Raw genomic sequence first — 8853 nt, forward strand, 5'->3', positions numbered from 1 at the left:
CAGATTGAGGGGCTGTGGCGATAGCGCAGAGGTTAAGAACACTAGCTGCTCTTCCAGTGCACTCAGGTTCAGTTGCCAGCATCTACATAACAGCTCACAACTGTCTATAACTCCAGTTTGACACCCTTATCACAGACATACATACAGGCAAAACAACAATGCACATAAAATAAATAAATCTTAGAAAGAAAAAAAAAAGACTGATTGCTTTCAATTCTTGAATACCACTCACCTGTTCAGACAATTTTATTAAGTCAGCAATTTAGGAACATGGTTTTGTAAGTTATGTACTTATTCCTTTCCTTGGTCATATATCAACTGGCTTTTAATGTATATGATCAAATCTATTGAAGAAACATGTTCCACAGTTGGGATAGGAATTCATCATTGTAGAATTGTAGAGCTACAGAGCCAGAGGAGCTCTCAGACCTGATCCAGTCTAACTGCTTCATTTTACAGATAAAAACTGCATACTTTCTAAGCAGAGTCACACAGGACATCCATTTTTCTTTGTTAAGTAAGAACTTGTATAGGTGTAAAAGAGAAAAGAATTGTTGAAACCTTTAAAATAAAAAAAAAAGAATAGTATAGTTTAGAAAAGAAGGAAGACGATAAGAGTGAACACTGAAGGTCTGCGGATGGTAGCAACTGAGTTGAGGAACCCTTGAAAAGATGCCCTTGAGACATAAGGTTTGGGAAGGTCACCAAATGTTTTTGTTTTGTTTTTCAAAAATGAAGCAGGAGAAGAGAGAAGCCCTTCAGAGGCCAGACTCACAAAGACAGTGCAGGACTATCAATAATAAAGAGTAGAAAAGAGTAAAGAAGCACCAAGCTAGCCTTCCATCAGAAAAATGTTATCACTGCTGGTCACCACACACAGAGAGGGTGATCCATAACAACATGAATCAATCGCTTAGAAAATCAGCAAAGTGACTGTAATTCCTGATAGAAATTTTCAAGAATATTTTTATTGAAAAGTTTCTTCTCTCTTTCAATACAACCCAACCACAGTTCCCCTTCCCTCCTCTCCATCTGTGTGGCTCTGAGAGTATCTACTAAAATGTGATCTGGTGTGTCAGCACCTTAGGAATGGTAGAGTGAGGGAGTCAACCAATTCTTTTTTTCAAGATAAATAAAACTGAGCAAAATTACTAAAAGTAGAGATTTCAGGATTCAGGTTGGACCCAGGGGCCAGTAGCTATAACAGATATGAAATCTGAGGTTATAACTAGAGTCCAATTTGGGTTCTAGTCCAAAAGTGCTCCCAAACCTTCCCCATACACTCAACACCAGAACAGTAAGTCTAGTCTAGAGTGGGGACAATCTGTGAATAGAGGTTTTGTTATCCAAGGGATACTGTCTTGACTTGGATTAAGGACCAGGGCATCAAGGACAAGCTTACCAACCCACATTCATGACACTTATCAGAAACAAGAAGGCATCAGACTGTTAAAGCCACCAGAGATACCAAGTCACAACTAGCCTAAGGAGGTAACCCCTGCATTTTGTGACAATCGGGTTGACCGGCTAGCAATTTGATGAGGAAGAGGCTGGGGGTGGGGAGGGGAGCATGGTACACAGTTACTTAAAGCTGTTGTTGGCAAGGCTGTGACTAAACATTCCGAGCTGAACATCATACAAGTGCAGAGGTAAAATAAGTAATTGAGCAGAAAGCAGAAGCCAAGTGGACTCATAAGAAGCACACTATATTAAAGGCATTCTTCAAAGCACAGTGACCATCAGCAAAGGGCAGAAGCAGGTATATCTGTGATCAATCATCGGCCAAACATTGAGATTTCTTACTGCAAGGTGGCCTCTGGGAAGCCAGATATTTTTTTTATCTTACATTAAATAATAGGAGCAAGCAACAGAGTGAGCAAGATGGTTTCCTGAAATGGTTCTTGCTAGCAAGCTTAAAACCTAAGTCAGATCTTCTGGGATATACATCACAAAAGGAAGAAGCCAGCTCCTTCAAACTGTCCTCAGACTTCCACATGTGCACCATGGTGTGGATAAGTACACACATATTCACAAACACACACACACACACACACACACACACAAATGTCCCTCATAGTTTTGGACATTGGAACACATAGTCCAGAGTTGTTGATGGTGTTGGGAAATCTGTTGGTAGTACAGCTTTGCTGGAGAAAGCATATTAATGAGGACAGGTTTGAAGATTAAAATGATCATGATACGTATAACTCATTCATTCTCTCTCCCTGTCTCTCTCTCTCTTTTTCTCCCTCCCTTCCTATTTCTTTCCCTCTTTCTCTCTCTCTCTCTCTCTCTCTCTCTCTCTCTCTCTCTCTCTCTCTCTCTCTCTCTCTCTCTCTCTCTCTCTCTCTTCCTTCCTCTCATCCTTGCTCCTTCCTCCCGCCTCCACCCTGGAACCATAAACCAAATTCAACTCTTTCATCAATTCCTTTTGGTCACAGTGTTTTATACCATAGCAACAGAAAAGCAACTAACAGAGAAATAAATAAAAATACAAGGCAAAACTTTTAGAATACAAAAATAAAACAAAACAATGTATAGAGATGGCAGGAACACACAGCAAGGGGATGTAGGAAAAAAAAAAAAACCTAAGAAAATTCCCAGACATATTTATGATTTACACTCCCTACAAAGTTAGCAAAGAAAAAAAGTTTCTTCACTTGTAAGCATTTAAGAAAAGTCTAAAACTGTCTTGGAGTAAGTTGCTACTCTCCTAGTGTTTGGAGACGATGTGAGATTGACAGGTCAGTTTTGCTCTTACTTTTTCTGTTTAATGATCACTGCGCTGGAGAGTCTAGGCAAAGACACACAACAAAAGGAGGATTTGGAAAGAAGAGAAAGAAAGAAGCCAAACTGTAAAACTTCACCTATATAAAATAGAAAATGTTAAGGAAGCCACAAGGAACCCTTCAGGGACATATAAAATCACAAGGGAATATAAAGTAAGACTGGTGCCTTAAAAAAATTCATTGCACTATAACTTTTTATCTTCATTGAGATGTAACTGACATACGAAAAAATCTGTATGTGTATAAATATGACAAAATATGTAACAGAAGGCATTTAAAGGGAAAGCGATCAATTTCTTTTAGTTCCCAGTTCACATATTAGGAAGGCAAAGGAAAGGGTTCAGCCCAAGACAGCAAGAGATGTTTGTTCCATGAACTGGTCAGGAGACTCACGCCAGATGGGATACCAGGCCAAGATCCTAGAGGTCATATTCTTGGAACCTACAATTGACAGCTACTTCCCAAATGTTCTACAGTCCCCCAGAGTCTTAATCATCCCAATACTGTTCAAAGTCCAATGCATTCATTCAAAGCAAGCCCTTGACTTTGAGCTCTTATAAAATAAAACAAGTTACACACTTCCAATATACAACAGCCCAGAGTAAATACCCCATTTTTCAAAATAAGGATAGGAAGATATCAAGGGAATATCAGATCAAAACAAGACAAAAACCCATCAGGCGAAACATCAAATATTTGAATTAATTGAGGCGTGTGGCGGCATTATCTGGGCTCCAAGAAGCAGCCCTCAAGCTGGCAACACTTACAACCTCCTTTCAGCCCAGTGTCTTCCCACTTATACACTTAAAAAAATAAAGTTAATAATGGCCTGATGTGTGTCTCAAGTGGTTCCAGCTGTTGATGCTACTGTCGTTGCTCTCAAGCGCCTATGTCAAAATTGTGAAGCATCGTCATATAAACAAACAAGGCATTTCCATTCATTTGAATCTTTTGACTAATGAGAAAAAATACTAATCAATGTAGTGCAAACAGGTTTGTGGTCAGCAGAATTAACCAGAAGTGTAGCTTCTGCATGAACCAGCTGAAGACACAAAGAAATTTCCTTAATCTTGTTCAGCCTTTATACAGGATTTCTTTTTGTTTATTTGTTCTAAATCATTGAATTTATAATTTTAATTTATAAGAATGCGTGTTTTTCTTGCATGTATGACTGTGTACCACATGTACGCCTGGTACTCAAAAAAGCCAGAAAAAGGTATCATATCCCTTCAAACTTGAATAACTGATGGTTATGGACTGCCATATGGATGCTGGGATGAACCTGAGTCCTTTGCCAGAATAGAGAGTTTTCTTAACTGCTGAGCCATGGCTCCAGCCCATCAATCCATGTAATGTTAATTATGCAGACTGACATAATTTCTCACAGTAATTAGCCAGCAGAATTTCTTGGGGGAAAACTCCTAAATACTTAGTAGGGAAAAGGTAAAAGAAAAAAAAACTGGTTAACGCGTTTGCCTCGCTGAAATGATTGACATCCAGGTAACTTAGAGATGAGCAAGTTCACCACTAAGTAGCCTTGTTACCCGAGTGACATTCAAGTATCAAAGCACAGACACGCTATCCTTATGAGCAGTGGAGTCATTTTTCATTTAAGTCTGTTTTGAAAGGTTAAATGATTTACATTGCTCAAGTGACTGACTCAAGGAATATGACATCCATCAGCTGTTCTCAGGCAGAATTTCGGGAAAGTATTAAACATGAATGGGCCAAGACATCCATCATTTCAATGGATTAACTTATCTTCTCTGAAAATAGACACTCTCATACCACCCTTTGAATAATAGCAAAAGAACATCTCATCATTTTCTTGACGCCTTTAATTTCATTCAGAGAACCAGTAGACCAAAACGGACAGATATGGGTATGAGACACCATGAGTTACTCTCATTTTTTTTGCTTATTTATTATTTGCAATATTTATTGAGGTACATTTTTAAATCACTCAGTATTGCCACAAAGCATGCAATTGAAGTCTTGTACGTAGATGTTTGTTTAACTGATTTCTTAGTTCTAACAATGTTCTGATATTTTGTACATATAAAATAGTATCATTTGCAGTGACATCTTGACTTCTATTTTTCCAACTCAGATTTCCTTTCTTTTATTCCCTTTGACACTAAGTTAGATAGGACTTACTAAAAGAGATTAAAATCAATTCTTTTTGAACTTCAGATCTTATGGATTAATAAAAAAAAAAAAAAAACTTGGAAATTTTTTCCATTCTGTATAACATTTAATGTTGCTTTATCATCATAAATGGCCTTTATTATGCTGAAGTCTACTCTATAATCAAACTCTTCCATGTGTTTGATCATGGAGAGTGTATAATTTTATGAAGTATCTATGGAAGATATATTCAGATGGTCATGTTTTTGTCCTTCATTCTATTGAACAGTTGAGTTCTCACTTAACCCTGATGCTTTTCTGTCTGAATCTTCTGAAAGTGGGACGTTATAGTCCCTAGCTAGTATCCTATTAGTATCTGCCTTTCTTTTAGGGTCTATTAATCTTTGCTGTATATATCTAAATACTCTGATCTTGGATATGTATGTTTGGAATTGTTTTTCCTCTGCCATTTACCCCTTAATTATGATATCAAACAGTCCTTTTTCTCTTCACTTTTTTTTTTTTTAAACAGATCTTGCCTCGAGTTTATTTGTAAAAACAGCCTAGGACACTGGTCATCTGCAAATAGTGTGTGGGTAGGTGTGTCAGAGCAGTCCATCTGTCTTCATGTTGGCAGGAGCCTTTTCTATGGGGCCTTCACAGGGGCCTGGGCACCTTTAGGAGCCTGGGCTGGAACTTTGGCCTGGGCCTTAGCTGGAGCTTTGGCCTCTGCCTTGGTTTGAACCTTGGGCTTTGGTTGGCAGAGCCTACGACCCTTGGCCATGTAGCTTCGAATTCGCTTCCCAAGCTTGCGGTGAGCGATGAAAGCCAGGCGGCTGAGTTTGCAGCTGGGGCCCTTTGGCATCTTGGGCTTGGTGACCTGAGGCTTCACAAGGGCCTTGATGGCTTCTGCGCCGGCACTCACTGCCTTTGCATTGTTGGCCTGCATCTTCTTCAGGCCTTTCTTGTTGTGCTTCTTGGCAAAGCGCATGTTCCTCAGGAACTTGGGGTCAACCCCCTTAAGTGATTCGTATCTTTGTGACCGGGGTTTCTTGATGCCATTTCTGTGCCATTTGCGGGACTGGTTGTGTGTGGTGTGGTTCTTGGACTTGGCCATGTCTGCACGGTAAGCTGCGGCTTCCGCAGCGCCTGGGACCGGAAGAGAAAAACTCTTCACTTCTTTTAATTTAAAGTCTATTTTACCTCTTTACTGTTTTTTGTTTAAAGTCTATTTTACCTGTTATTAACATAGCTACTCTGAGTTTTTAATTCTATTTCTTTGGAATACATCATTCTATTGTTTTCCCACTGGCTTGTATATACCCTTAGCTGTAAAATGAGTTTCTTGTAGGTAGTATGCAGTAGGAATTTTGCTTGCTTGCTTAATCTAGTCAGTCACTATGTTTTTTAATTGGAGAATTTAAATCATTTGCATTCAAAGCAAAGTAATCAATCTCTTACTAAAGACATTATATTATTTCTATTTTTGTTATTATTTCATTCTTTCTTTGTCCTATTCTTAAAGTATCTGAGGTTAATTGAATTACTCTGAGAGTGTTCTTTCATCTCTTGCTTATGGCTGAAGATTTTCTCTCTGTGTATATGATTCAACTTAGACTTACAAAAATATCATCCTTTGAGCAGAACAAGCCATTTCATGATGGTTATTAAACATTTTCACAACAAAAAGAACAAAAACTAACAAAGAAGCAAGAGACAATAGACAAAGAGGTAACATCTCCATTTTGTGCTCATTCATGACTTATTTTGAATTATGGGAAGTATTTTGCATTCATTATAGCTCAACTCTTTATATGTTATTGACCAATTATATTTAACTAGTTTGGTTTTCGTCTTCACACTGAAGATACGCATAGTTTATGTGCCATGCTTGCAACACAGTAGTCTGAAAACAATTTAAAATGGCTCTTACCAGAAATTTTATATCTTCTCATAGCTTATTATTAATGTCACTTTCAGTTTGAAGAACTCCTTTGAGCATTTATGGTAGGATGAGTTTGGCAAAGATATATTCTCTCAATTTTTGTTTGTCTGGGAATATCTTTATCTCTCCTGAATTTCTATAGAGTATTTTTGCCTTATACAATATTTTTTGACAGTAGTTTTTCTTCAATATCATGAAAATTCATATCATTCTCTCCTAGTCTGTACGTTTTCTGTTGGAAAGCCCTCTGTGATGAATTGTAGGTATCTCTCTTTATTATTTGTTTCTTTTCATTTTCAGTCTGAGAGTCTGCTCTTTGAACAATATACTATTTTACCAAAGAAGTGAAAACACCAGCATCTTTCCCAACTCTATATACTTTAGCTTTTCATTAATAAATTCTCCAATTCAAACTTACTTCATTTATTGAATTAATACTGAAGTCCCAGCTTAAGGCATTTAGTTACTTACATCTAACAGAACAGGTACTTGTATTTCATTTCTCTTTGAGAATTTGTGCGTTAATTATAAAGATTTATTTCTCATTGTATAAGATAAGAGATGCAAATTCACAGAGGTTAAAATGAACTTTTTTCCAAGCAAATGACATTCTGTGGGGGGAGAAAAAAGCAACCAACGTTTTTTTCTGTATTGAAGAAGAGTCTAGATTTGGAAATGCCATATTTAATAATTACAGAAAGTATAGCAGAGTGTTCTTGTTGCCTCTGTAAGTAACAGCAGGGCCTCTTATGCCTTGCTGATATGATTACAGTAATTATCATGCTAATAAGAATAGAACATACTGTAACAAAATGGGGAAATGTCAATGTAAGCTTTTCCTTAGCAATCTTGGGAGCACTCAGAATGGCCCTCTATATGCTTCAAGTTCTCTTCATGTACCTTTTCCCTCCACACAAAACATTTTTAGTAACTTAATTTTCTGTTTCTTCAACTTAGTCCTGTAAGATACTGCTTCAACCATGAGATTTTTCAGGAAACTGGGACAAAATTCTTTATTTTTAAAGGCTGCATTGAAACTATACAATTTAAATCCCCCAAATAGCATTTCTTTGCATTTGTTTGGATCTAGGAGCTTAAATAATAATAATAACCTAAAGACCTATGTTTTACAATCATTTGTGGTTTATTTCTTTGTATTTGCTTTTCACACAAGAAACTTTTGATTGACATGATTGACAGCTGTTAAAAAACAGGGTTCTACACCCAAGCACAGCTGGAAAAAGACATGGATTGTATTTTTACTTGGCTTCAAGTAACTTTTATTTTGCTTCATTTGGCTCTCATTGACAACATTGGCAGAGGTAAAAAGACATATCTTGAATGGTTTTCTCTAAGTCTCTAGTCAATCCCTGAAATACAAATGAGTCAAATGTCAGAAAATATAGAGAATGAAAGAGAAAGAAGCACTTTCCTAGAAGAAAATCAGCAGACAGTTTACAGGAAGAAACAAAAAGTAGTCTGGATATCAGAAACACCAGCACATGATAAAGTTTCCACTCAAATATATTCCTACCATATCTATGTATTAAAAAAAAAAAAAAGAGAATCCTAGTTTAGGCTAACTGGTTAGGCGTACATACAGTGTAAAGTAAAACAGTGGCCTCTGGCAACTTTTTAGGGAAACTCTTCAATTGATCATCTTATGCCTAGGCAAAATTGGGTGTGCATATAATTATAATCAGATGTATTAGGAGAAGGCACAGTAGAAAAATTATTATACAACCCCATCTATCACACAACACAGAGAAGCACGTATGCTTCACCCTTTCATAAAAAAACTTTTCCTTCTCTTGAAACTCATAAAAGGGAGCCCTGAAACTTAAGCTTGGACATTGAGTATAGTCAATCCTATTGTCTGCTACCAATCTTGCCCACCAGCACTACCCCAGCTCGCTCACCCAACGCTGGAGCCTGCAAGAGGCAGGATCAGCTTCTTCTCTCACGCCCTCAGGCTGGCTCACCGGTACCCAT

General features: G+C 37.5%; 1 pseudogene; it reads right to left on the reverse strand.

Annotated features, from left to right (window-relative positions):
* Positions 1 to 5553: 5553 nt before the first annotated feature.
* On the reverse strand, positions 5554 to 6080 carry LOC117711579 (large ribosomal subunit protein eL29 pseudogene; annotated as a pseudogene).
* Positions 6081 to 8853: the final 2773 nt, after the last annotated feature.

The sequence above is a fragment of the Arvicanthis niloticus genome, chromosome 6, assembly GCF_011762505.2.
Source record: "Arvicanthis niloticus isolate mArvNil1 chromosome 6, mArvNil1.pat.X, whole genome shotgun sequence".
NCBI lineage: Eukaryota > Metazoa > Chordata > Mammalia > Rodentia > Muridae > Arvicanthis > Arvicanthis niloticus.